This window comes from Pteropus vampyrus, unplaced genomic scaffold (genome assembly GCF_000151845.1).
Source record: "Pteropus vampyrus isolate Shadow unplaced genomic scaffold, Pvam_2.0 Scaffold130, whole genome shotgun sequence".
NCBI classification, from domain to species: Eukaryota; Metazoa; Chordata; class Mammalia; order Chiroptera; family Pteropodidae; genus Pteropus; species Pteropus vampyrus.
Genome location: NW_011888911.1, coordinates 159,116 through 172,918, shown reverse-complemented (window position 1 = coordinate 172,918; position 13,803 = coordinate 159,116).

Below are 13,803 nucleotides of genomic sequence, written 5' to 3'. Positions count from 1 at the left end.
CGTGGGATATGTTAGAAGTAGCTCCTCTGCCATCAGAGACACACCTGGCACAGCCAACCTAATAGCCCTGAAGACAAGCCCGTGGTAGAGCCATTCCTTGACCTGGAGGACTATGCTGACACCCCTGTAATAAGCAGGGCCCAGATCACAGCTTGTCGCTGACTGCTTATGGAGACTATACAAGGGAAGGAACCCATCAGCAAGAGAGCATTCTTTCTCCTAGTCACTCCACAAATATTAACTAAGGGCCCATTACACGGGAGGGACTATGCTGACCACTGGGAAAGTCACATTAACGGAAGAGGCACAACACATGCCTATGCAAAGCTTACATTGTAGAAAACAAGATAACTATTAAATAATTAACTACCCAATTAAATGTTGTCATATTTAAAATAAAGTGCTGGAAAACAATAATAACTGATATAGAAAATATTCAACCTGGTGAGTTTACAATTTCTACTCCAAGTATAGTCATATGTCACAACATGGAAATCACCCTACTACTTATAAACACCTGATAAGATTAAAAATGTCATTAGATGATTCCTCTTCTTTATCTTTTTTTGAGTTTCATGCAATCACAGGTGCTCCAAGAACAAATGGAATATGTGTTCTCTTCACTAACACAGTCTACATGTCAGGATAAAAAATGACCTTCCAATGCTGAACAGATAGTGAGGGAGTAAAGAAAAAAAATGAGTTTATCTAAAATATTTTTTCCACAAGTATAGCATCTCATAGACCTTCAAAGGCAAACCACCTGTAGTGAGGGGAAATTAAAGCCTAAAGAATTTACATCCTCTATCCCATTCATAGTTTATCATGCAAAGAACTAGGAACCATCCCATAAAAGAAATCATCTACGTCCTTTAGGCAGCTTTACAAATAGACACTCATTCACCTGCTTGACCAGCAAGTAACAATCCACACTGGACAAGTGACACAAACTTCTACTTTTGTTGATGGCCTTTCCCATGACCGTTTACATACTTGGTTTCATTTGCAAGATTATATTCTGTAGATGTATTTCCCTCCACGGCAAATGAAGGGTGGGATTGTAATCTCCCCATCCCCATCCACCACACCAAATGGATTCGGGGAGATAAAATCAAGAGTATCACCTGTTGCCCTCTGTCCCTCCATACCAGGCTTCTCGAGCTTCCTTTGGTGCCAATTTGCTTAAAATATGAACACAAGACAGAAAATTTGGCCAAATGGCCCACTCTCACCACTGGTGAGGAATGGATTCCTCTGAATGCCAGAGTAGCCTCTGGTAAATGGAGTAAAATGGAGATCTTTGGCACATGGGAGCCAGGGAGAAGTTCTTGAAGGAACAATGGGACATACTGTGGACTATTTACAGGATCTCCTGCCCTATGTTGTGGCTACTGAGTCCCCTGGCAATTTGTATTGTTTGGTTCACAATCCCAAGGCCCCCCTCTGCACTCCCCCACCCCCCACCAACTGCCTGCTCAGCTATTGTAATCGATGGAATCATCCTGGCCTTCTCTACCCCCCACACCCACCACCCTCATCATCATTTCAACCCTATTGTTTGCTGGGCCCGGCCCTGACCCCTGGGTATTTATAAAGGCCACTTCCCGATGCATCATTGTATGTTCAGTGGCCCTCAGCTCCCCACGTTTCCTGACAATGAAGTGGGGGGAGCTGTTAACAGCTTGAGTCCAGCTCCCGACTTCCTCCATGTCCTGTTTACTGTGTTCTGCAAGCATCTCTCTGGCCACTCCTCAAGCAGAGTCCATCAGCTCTAATTTACCCCAGCATGGGCTGCAATCACTTTCCTATCTAATGGTTTGCCTATAAAAAAACAGCCCAAAGAGTAAAGAGCTTTGTGTAATAGGCCAGAACCTTGAAAGGTGTTTCAGTCCTTAGATTAAGCTACTGGTATCCTGAGTCAAAATTGAAGACTTTGGACTTGGAGAGAGACACACACAGCCTATATCCCTGTGTTTCCTAGCATGCGGAAATGATGACGCGATCTCAGTCTACCTTTGGGTTCTCAGGAGTTTGGAGTCTGAGCATATCTATTGCCAGGATGATCATAAATTCAAAGAGCCCTGCCCTTGTGGACAAACATCAGGAGAGGCAAACATGTCCTTGACAAAAATATGGCATTTCTGTGTTTTTTTCCCCTTTTTCTTTTCCCTTTTTCCTCCATCCCTGCCTTGTTCTCCATAGAACCGTCACCATTGCAGGATGAATGCATTCAATCATATATGTTGGTGAAGGGAAAGAGTAGTACTTTCGTGTATCTGTGACTATAACATTTCAAACTTTTCAATTCATTGTCTGTTTTTAAACTTAATTTGATAGAGAGCTCCTTTCATTTCCCACACACAAGCTGAGAGGACTAAAGCTCAGTCAGTGTGATTAAGAAACTTGCTCAAGATCATGAAGTAGTTGCAAAGTCCACTTCCTACCTAAAGTCACTGTGGCTTATGACTTTGGTCATTTACCCACTCTCGATGTTGCCCAAGTCCTTCATTCCCTCAGTGCTTTAATTTCCACTATCTCTCTATCTCTGCCTTTCACCATTTACTCTCTGGGAGCATGATGGGACCCCTGAAGCAATGTCTACCAAAATGCACGAACTCTTTTTAGAAGAATTCATTGTGGAGCTCTCCAGACCCGCAGCTGTTGGAGAAAAACTCTCAAGGCTCCACCCACTGGGATGAGCTCCTTGTAAAATCAGACTCTAGCCCAGACTGCCTTTAGGTGACATTTGATCTCTCACACAACGAAGCTTGTCAGGAACTGAGATTTTGGCTGATCCTTGTTATTATTGCAGTCAGTGCTCTGCATCAAATGGGAAACACAGACAAAGGTGAGCGAAGCCACCAACATATCAGCCAAGGCTGCTCCTCATGCCTCATTTATTTAGTTTGGCAAAGCTATGATCTTTTCTTAGCGTCTGGGTACCAACAACTAGACACTCTTCTCCCAGGGGCCCATCTGTCCCTGGTCATGACATATCTACATTTCCCCAGGCACGGAAGCTTAGTTTGTGTGTGCGTTTGGTCTGGGCTGAGTTGTCTTCCCAGTCTGCAGGTCTCCACCCTGCCCCCTCACCCAGCAAGCATCCTATTTCATTCCTGGATCAGCTGCTTTTCCAGACTGTGGAGCTCCTGGGACTGGTGACAGAGTGAGTGATGCACAGGCCAGCCAACAGGTCAGAGGGCAGCTGTTCCTGGGATTGATCTTCTTAGATGAGGAGGTCGCTGACTGTGATCACCTAGTAGAATTAGTTCCCAGAGTTCATGGGAAAGATAAAGCACATTAGCAAAACGTGCCCTCTTTGATTTTATGCCACAGGGGGCAAGAGCTTGCCTGGAAGACTTGAACTCACCACTGACCTGTTCCTAAGACTACTGCCACTCTGTGATCATTCTTATCAGCACTGTAGTCATCATATAACACAAGAATGTCAAAGCTAGAGGAAGCACAACAAACCCTCCTTTAGTAAATGAAGAAGAGGTAGTCCAGAGGGCTCAAGTGGTCTGCTGGAATCTGTACCCAGTTCCCCTGTCCATCTATCCCAGTGACCTCTTTACTACATTATGCCACCATGCCTGGGAAAGGCCTCCCTAGAGAAAGTAGGGGTGTTTGGAAGTATGAGCTACAGATATGAGGATGTCTTTATTTCTCATATTAGCTTCAAAAAAATAAAAAGAATGAAATGCCATGAATGAGCTCTCCACCCCAATAGACATTCTTACTTGCAGGTAGTGAGAGAGAGAGAGAGAGGGTAGACCCCAATCGCCAGCCTTAGGACCAGTTTCCTCTCTACCCCTCACTCTAAACTACTTCAAAAAGAGATAGAGTCATTGCACCATGACAATAAATACTAAAAAGATGGGGGGGGGATCACAAAAAGATAGAATCATCACCAAATAACCCTTGTTAAATCCATAAATGTTACAGACTTGTGTAGTCACACCAACAGCCCTCGATTTAAACTAGATAGGTAGAGTTCCTGGCATAAAGATTATTCATTCAGTCAGTCAATCAGTGAGTCAGTCAGTCATTCCTTCATTCTTCATGCAACACAGGGATATATCAAGATTTAGTCTACATTTTTTCATAACATACTTTATGCCAGACACTGTATTTGGTGGCAGGATAATTCTTTTAGGTAATAATTCACTGGAGCAGATATCAGACACATTAAAAGAGTACAGCCTGATGTGAGACTATATACACACAAACACGCTCACACACATATTCACACATAGGCCCACATACACGTACATATATGTACGTACATAAAATAGAGGTGGGTCCAAAGAGTTTAGGATGAATGAGGAGAACATCCGAAGATGTTCCACAGAGGAGATAATATCAGAGCTAAGTTTATGCTAATGACAAACTCTGGGGGTGTAAGCTGAGAACTGGGTGGACATAGGAGACAAATGCAATAATCTTTCAAAGGGTCAGAGAAAAGACGGGTCTCAGGCTGCTCAGAGCCATATAAAGTGCAGCATAAGGTGAGCAGGAGAAAAGCATGGCTCTTTGGGTAGAGCCTACATCTTAGGAGGCTTTGAATGTCATCTCAAAGAGCATGAGCTTATCCTGAAGGTACCCAAGAGACATTAAATAATTGAATATAGGGGAAAGTAAAATTATCTTTGCAATACAAAAACATTCTAGTTCTCAAGTGAACAATGAATTGAAGAGAGGTGAGACAGACAGCAAGGAGGCTATGGAACAGTCTAGATGTGCGCTACCATTTGTCGAATGCCTGACTGGTATCTGAAACTAAACATATCACTGTACAGTCTAAACGGCATTTCTGTCAACAAATATTAATGGGAAGCTACTAGTTTCCAGGCACTGTTCCAGGCACTGTGGACACAGCGGTCAACAAAACTGACAGAGCCTTCCTGACAGTTATTTCCTGAGAATTGCCATATGTCAGATGAGCACATTACATTATAGGTACCATGGCACACAACCTCAGAAGAAGCCTCCGCTTGTCACTATTATTTTTCCATTTTTCCTAATAGGAAAATAAAGGCTTAAAAAAGTTAAATGACTTGCCTAATTTACACAATTAGTATACAGTCAAAAATCACTTTGACCCCAGATAGTTTAATCCTTAGGCTCATGGAGATATTCACTATTCTATACTTTTCTTCAATAAGAACTTTCAAATCCTTCATCATTAAACAGCTTTGTCTTTTAAGACCCTCATAGGCCTTAGGCGCTTTTATTTTTGTAGATCTTATCTTTCATTTTATATTAAAATACCCCCAAATTGTACATTGAATATGGTACATATATAGTTATATGAATTAAGTTGTAGTAGACTAAGTTTAAAAAATACAACTCTGTAGATATTTAATTAAATATTTATTCATTTTGATTTGGCACTAACCTCAGATGTAGTATGATGTAATAAGAATTAGATGTTATCCCAGGAAGTTTAAAAGTAATTCACCTAATTGATGGTGGTAGGAAAAGCTTCTTCGGAGATACATCTGAACAAGGTTTAGAAGGATGAGGAGGCGTACGTCAGGCAAAGAAAGACAGCAATCAGTACAGAAGAGGCCAGGCAGGCTTGACATGCATGGAAAGGGACAGGTATAAGAAAGCATGGTGGATCTAGGAAACTTCAGAAAGAAATTTAGACTATGGAGGCAGCTATAATTCCAAATGATATTTTCACATAGAGAAAAATATAGCTAATTTCTTACATGTAGTTTTGTCCTTTATACCAAAAGTGCTAGAATACACCAGCCAAGTGAGAGTGTTCTGCTCAAAGAGGCATTCTGTATGTCTTTCAGTGATGTTCACATTACAGTTAAACACCATATCATTTAGAATTGCCATCAAAGCCTGAAGTGTATTGTTCCATTTATCCTTAGTAGTGGTTCATTTTTATTCTTTTAGATATGAATTTATCTAGAGACAGCCTAAATCTCAGAGCCTGGCATGAAGAATAATAATAGTGAGAACATAGGACAAACAATTTTGAGTTGACAGGAAAACAATAATTGCAATCAAAAATTTGCTAAGTCTTTTCTATGTTCCAGGTAATATACAAAAAGTATTTCTCCTTAAAAACAAACAAACAAACAAACAAACAAACAAACAAACAAAAACCCTGTAAAGTAAATACCTTTACTTTTATTCCTATTTTATTTATGAGAAAAAGCAGCTCTGAGAGATAAAGGACTTACCTCAGGTCATATAAAGATCTTGAATTAAAAGGAGGTCTGAATCTAGAACCTGAGTTCTTAACTGTTATGCTTAGATTCCTCTGCAATGCAAGGCTCTCAAATGATGTCTCATAATGCAGGCCTGCCGCAGGGTCATCATATAACCTTCCTACAACTTAAGAAATATAACTGCTGGAAGCTCTACATTATACCACATCAAACATATGATATCATACCTATAGCTTACATAAAATGGCTTACAGATTAGCTCTGTGTTAAATCGCTATAGACTATTTGATTAAATGATTAATAAATGTTAATTTTTATTTAGAAATTTATTTTTGATTTGCAGACTAGTAATTTTTTCTATTCTTACATATCATCTAAGGGCCTTGAAAAGCCTGTAGACAGTTGGACCATGATGCATTTAATATCTTGTCTATAGATTTTTTTCAAGGAGAGTTCCCAGAAAGATTTAGAATCCCAGAGCTGGAATAATTGTATTGTCTCTAAAAATGAATACTGTACATTGGAAAACAGCCTTTAACTTCATTATTTAAAAGCCTCAAAATTCAGGTGTATGCTATCTCATATTCTGAGAAAATACAGCAGTGAGACCCTGGTGATTGTCTTGGTCGAGTTTCCTTGGCCCTGGCTCTGTTGCCTAAAACCCTATCTGACGTCTTCTTTCAGTGCATCTAAAAGCCACTCAGAAAGCAGGCAGGATTTCTCTATCACTCTGAATTATTCATAGGCAGGGCATAGAGCACCCACCTCCCAAAACATGCTTCAGTTTTAAGGTTTATACGTTTTACTCCCTCATGTATTTTAGCAGCAGGACGAGACTGTACAGCTTCATTTATTTTGCTTTTGGAAATGGAAAGAGATTTCCTTAAGCACTGGCAAGAATGTGAGATGGGAAAGAGAACACCAGAAGAGAAACAAAACTTCAGACAGAAGTGTAGAGGAAGGAAGTAGAAACAGAGGCCAGATAAATTCTGCTCTCCTACTTTCAACCTGAGACTGCCTCCCAGAGCTCTGGGTTCCCTGGGCTGGCAGGTCCTCCAGCATCTAGATCAATGTGCACATTTCCATATCAAAGGCAAACACACTGACTGCAGAGACCCTCCAGGAGAGATCTAAGCTGAAAAGAAAGTGAAGTTGGGATCCTCAGCCCACAGAAGTAACTTTAAGCTGAAGCAGCTCAGACCTCCTTTTTCTCATCTCCAATTACAAATCATCTATTGATCAACTCATCAAACCATTCCACCCTCAAACTTTCATGCCTCTCTTTTAGGAAATACATTTCGGGACCACTTGGCATAGTCTATGAGCATAAAGTCAAACATCTCAGAAACAGAAATCTGTCTACCTTTCAGGTCTCAAAAGAAAAATTAGTGGCTTATAAGGCCACCATGGAAAGGAAAATTTCTCTCTAGAGTTCAGACCCCTGGGAAGCTGAAAATGGAGAGAAGATATACTTTCTGAACACAAGAATCTTCTGAAATCTTTCCTCTCCTCCAACTTAAGCTGAACCCATTCACAGTAGGACTGACAAAAGTTGGAAGAGAAGCAAGCAACAGGATAGGTGCAGGGAACTAAGCCATTGAGAGTATCATTCAGATACCTGGCAGTCACGAATCTTTTGGAGGGAACACATTGATGAGGTAGGGGAAACATTTGCCCTTCTGCTGCATGTTGCAGTGTAGGGTGAGTGAGCCATGCTTGGTCTCCAAGGAAAATCTGTACCTATCAAATGGCCTTCCCCATCTGAAAGTCACAAAAATGAACTTCAAAGTAGACTCTGCAATCAAGCTACCTGGGTGGAGAAATGCCCCGCCAACTCCAGGAAGTTCCCTATCGAAAACTATTTATTAGGCTGGAGTTGTGCAAATAATTAGTCCCCCACTTGCTCCATAAGCCTTCTAGGCTGAAAGCCCAGGCCTTGAGTCCAAGTGGGATCATCAGGTGGCCTTTGGGCAGGCAGCTTAGGCATTACCATAGAAACAGAGACTTTATTTATTTTACTAAAAAGAACAAAACAACAGACGGCTGTCCTTAGACAATAGGATCACGTCATCTGAGCCCTCCTGCCCAGGTGACAGGCCCAGCCCTCAGTTCTCTTTCCTGGGCCTCCCCACTCTCATTCTGTAAGAGGTGAGCCCAGCAGGCTGCTCTAGGCCAGGCGTTCTGATGCTGAGAAAGTGTCACTGTGAAGCCGCCCCTGCAGATGTTTCCTGAGCTGAGCCTGAGCAAGGCTGAGAGCAGAGATTTTTGGCAGCAGGAAGCAATGGGAGGCAGCCCTGAACTCTGAGTCTTGATGGCCCTCACTAAAAATGTAGGTCAGGTGCAGGGAAGATGAAAATGCCCTGTAGCAAAGGATCCTAAACAGTTGTTGTTTTAATTTAAAAAAAAAAAAAAAAAAACAGCGAAAAGAAATATCATCTTTACAGCTAACAATAAACAGCACCATTTTGATGACTGGCTTCAAGGTGATCTCAAGGATAACAAAACACAACATGTCCTCTCTTCCTGTCAGTCATTCATGACTCAAGCCCCTGACCAGCCTTCTTCAGGAAGCTGCTTTCAATTACTCCAGCTTACCTAGAACTTTTTTCCCTGTGAATTTCAAAATCTATCATAGCAATAGGAGTAGTGATTGCTCCCACTTACTGAGTATCCAATCTGTGCCAGGCATTATTCTAAGCATTTTACATGAATTAACAAAATTACCCCGGAAGATAGCTATTAATACTATCCTCATTTTACTGGTAATATACTGAAGTATGGAGAGATTAAGTAACATGCCTAAGATCACACAGCTAATTTGAGGAGAAGCCTGGATTTGAACTCAGACACTTCACTTACTATCTCCTATTTACTTTTTTTTTTTTTTTTAATTGGGTTTACCAAATATTCTAGACTATCCAATATGACAAGATATTTGCCTAGGTACTGTGTGAGAAATGAGAAGATGGACACAAAACAATCTGAAACATTCACACACAAGGTCCTTACAAGCTCATGTAGAACATTCTCAAATAAGAGTATTGTAAGGACAGGTGAGATTCACACATGAGTAATGGCTGTCATAGGAGGTCTGCTGTTGGCTTTATGAAGAACCCAACACTTCAACCAGAACTTGAGAAAAATAAAGCCAAAATAGAAAGAGCACTTATGACAGGAATCTCTTTCTTTTCAGGAGTGCTGGGAACACCCATTTAGATCTAAAATCTCCCTGTACACTGATGGCTTCAAAATTTAGAGTCATGGGAGCTTCCAGGCCACACAACCACAGAACTGAATGTTGATGGGCTTTGTGTATGTTTTTCTCCTCTAAGCCCTTGGCAATTTTCAGCTCTAAAATACCAGGCCTTTCAACATGGTGAATATGTACTTCTCATATCCACACCCCATCTATAAAGTGAGGACAGAATTCTCAGCTTCAACCTTGCAAAGAAACATCCTTTCAGATTCCTTGTGGAAGAATTTTAGATGTTCTGAACTGCAGAGTAATTATTAAATGATGTAGTATTTTTAAAAATCTGTTTGATCAGGATTTGTTTCTCAGAACTGCTTGGCTTGGTTTACAGATTAAAGAGGGTGGACTCTGAGATAGGGCTACAGCCAGCTTTCCCCCAATGAAATTAAGTAGGAAGATTATATATACATAAGAGTGGTCTATATCTAACAATGGCCAAAGCACAGTCTGAGCAATGTAGTGCTCTAGTCATAGAATTTCCATCTTAATTTTCAGGTCAGCTCTCTAAGATATATTTGGGGCAACATGATGACTATGCAGTGGTTTTTCTTTAGTGGTTCTGTGTAGATTGAGGGATGGTTGAGGAGATAAACAAGGAGACAAACAGTGTTACCACAGATACCTGAATTTGTTTTTTCTCATCAAAAGATATTCACCACACATGGGTCCTTTTTATCTCTTGCTGGTGTCTATCAAAGGTATTGACTTGTACTCTCACCTAATTCTCAAATCAAACTTCTGAAAATTGAAAAAGGATTTAATGCATTATTTAAAAAAATTTATCTTTTTACCTCCTTGTGTATTGTCTTTATGTTTCTCTGCAAAGTATCTGATAAAATGGCCTTACCTCAACCTTATCCGCCAGGGGAAATGTTGAAATTTGATTATGTCTTGGGATCTAACACTCAAATGTAGATTAGTTCCATTAGTCTTATTTTTCAAGCCCAAAGTGAGACCAAAAACCTTAACTAAGATCACTCGGCAACTGAGGAGTTGTAGCAGGAAATGGAATTCATAGCTACCATATGCAAGCAGCACAGAATATGAGAAAACATAAGACTATCTCCTCACTATCTCAGAACCAGTAAATCACTAGATCAATGGGTTAGAAACAATAATGTAAAGAATTCTTAAAGGTGAGAGTTTAATTGAGATTATTGTATTTTCATAAAATTTAGATGGGGAAAGGAAAAGGTGTGGTTCTATAAATCTACCTCCAGTCCACAAAACTATTAGCTAAAACGCTAACCAACATTTTCACATTTATAAAAACCCACTTCTCCCTCTACTAGGTGCGAAGAACACTACAAACCAGAAGCATGGAGTCAGCCTGAATACCTTTCCCACATTCTCTGTCCTTCATAGCTAATTAGTTCTGTCAATTAATGGATCCATATTCAGTTTTAAGTTTGTCCAGCAATGTGCACGTGCATGCATGCACACATACACGTACACACGCACACGCACACGCACAATCATATCAAAACTATTGATACCAAAGGGGAATTTTGACCCAGAGAAGGGGTGTTTTATATATTTAAGGTGCTTTTACAATTATTTAATCAAGGATAAATGTTTCTGTTTTCGACTTAAGCAAATTTTTTTCATAAAAAATACCCATATCTATCAGTAAATTAAATTGAATTTGCTTTTCCATGTGGATGCTTGAAATTTTCTCAACATGCGTTTTGCATCAAAGAGTCAGGTTTAATTCACACTTTGGTGTGAAGACCCCTGTAATCAAGTCCCAGAATCTCATTTGAGCTAACAACCAATAATTATACCTAAGGTAAAGAGAAACTTAAAATTTTCCGTTGCTCTTCAGGACTGAAGAATGCAAAAAAACACACACGGCATAACTTATTTTTCCTACATAGTAAATACTTCAGAGCTATGCTGAAATCCAATATTGGATTGCTTCCAATTTGTGGTAAGGAGCCACCAACAGCAAAAAATAGTGTTACTCAATTCATATTCCACTTCCAGTCATTGTATAAATGATCACCTGTCCACACCCACGTGTACTCTCATGTACTCTCAGTTAAGAGTGGTGAGTCAGGAGCTATAACTTTGCAGTCAACCTGCCAACAAGGATGTTGCTAATAGAAATTCAGCAGCTTTTATTAGCATAAAAGTTTTAATCTTACAGGGCAAGTGTTGGTCTAAGGCAGAAGCAAACCCCGTTGTTATCTCAGATCCTTAATGTAAGAGAAGGTCATCATGGAAAGTGCATTTATGACAAAGCTGTGGCAGAATGTGATATCGTCCTTGTGCCTAAACCTCTACCTATGCCCAGAAACAGCAGACCACATGGAGCAGGCTCACCTCAACATGGAAAGGCCTCTATCCAAATGAAGAGGTGCCTCAGGACCTTGGAAGTATGGCCAGAGCCTGAGAGAATGGAAAAAGTCTACCTGTCACTCTTGAATTCTCCAAAAACAACTATAAATGCTTTCAGGGCTTGTTTGGGAGAAGAATGTGTATAATCGAATGAATGTATAGTTTGTGGATCTAAAGCAAAGCACATGAATCAGATCTCATCGATATGAGTATTAAGAAGGCCAGATATATTTTCCTAGAATTTTCAGAATCTCAGGGCTGAAAGAGACATCATCAAGCCAAGAAGGATGCTGCCCAGTGTAGTGCAAGAAGCATTCATCTTAAATTTAGAAGACAAAGGTTGAGACTCCAACTTTGCCACTGTCCCTGAGCTGTTTCTATTATACCCACTTTCCTTATGGATAGAAAGGATTGTATTAGTTGACTTTAAAAATTCTCTCTAGTGTGGGACTTTTGTAGCTCTAAGTTACTAAGTCCAGTCTCGTTAATAAGACTCCAACATCCTAGGCTAGTGGACTTCACTGTTCACTTCTCCATCCTCAGAGAAAACTGACTGTAAGCCGTGTCTCTTTTCCATTTCCTTTGATTTGGTTTTTATTTATTCATCCATCTCCATGCAGCAACATTTAGCCAAATGCAAGGCACTGTGCTAGATATAGAAACAACTATAATGATTGTACCCAACAAATAATTCTTCATAGCCTTTCAAATGCGTTATTTTCTCTGAGCCTCATAATAACCCTGTGAGTGTAGGCAAGTCAGTCATGCCTATTTGTACTTCAAAAATGAGAATACTAGGGACTGGTGAGAATGAGTTATTTAACAATGATTACATATCTTAAAAGGATGACAGATGGGGCCAATAACCTCATCTTTTGACTCAGACTAATTTCTGATCAACTGTTCCAAACAACCCTCACCAAAATAATATTCTGTATTTAAATTAGACATAATTCTTTATATACTACTCTCTAAATAAAAAAAAAAAGAAACACAAATCTCTATGAGAATGAGGCCCACACAACATAACCAGACATGAAATAAAGACCTGAGACTCAAATACTCAAATATTGTCAGCCACAAACTTATTTGAATTCTCACAGACCAAGAATAAGGAAGATTATCAATAATTTAGTTTCTCCATAGATCCACTGTGCTATTTTCTTAACACATATCTTTTGTAAATGCTTGCAATAACTCTGCAAAGTAGGTATTGTAATTTGACAGATGAGAAAAAATATGAAGCTTAGCTAAGTAATACACGCAAGATCACAGAGGTAATAAGCACCCAGAGAGAAACTCAAACACAGAGTTGTCTGGCTGCAAAGTCTGGGCTCTTCCCACAGTTCATAGGGAAATTCTATGATTCCAAACTGAAAACTTCAGTTCCAGGTGACATCAAGCAATTCAATTGACTTCTATCCTTCAAGAGACAGTGAATCTGAAGAAGTACCTTAGTTACATCTGGATGAGAAGTGTAAAGAGGTGACATTGGGAGGAAAAGCACATTCAGAACTAAAAGAATCAAATAAGTTGGATGATAAGAGCACTAGGATCGGTAAGACCTAGCATAGTCCTACAGAAAGAAGCTATCCAGAGAGCAGTGGTTGCTGTTCTTTCTTAAATATATCAGGCAGCCACCTAGACTGGCAAACTCTTCTTTAGCAAAACGATACTAACCAATTACATTTTTTAGAGTTAAATGCTTAAAGATGGAAGTTTCCTAGCTGTATTAATCAGAATGATTAGGTTACACTGTAAGAAGAAAGTAACTCTCAGAATCTCTAGCACAGCAACCACAACAGTTTTCTCATGATGCAAAGTCTGCTGCAGGTCCAGTAGCTCTGCAGGGCAACTCTCTTCCATGAGGTAGATCAGGCCCCAGCAACTTCACCAGTGTTCTCCAACACACAAGGCATCCAGGTTACCAGAGCAAAGAAAGAGAAACCACAAGGTTAAGTGCTGTCTCTTAAATCAGGAGTCCCCAAACCCCAGGCTGCAGACCAACAGATATTGGTC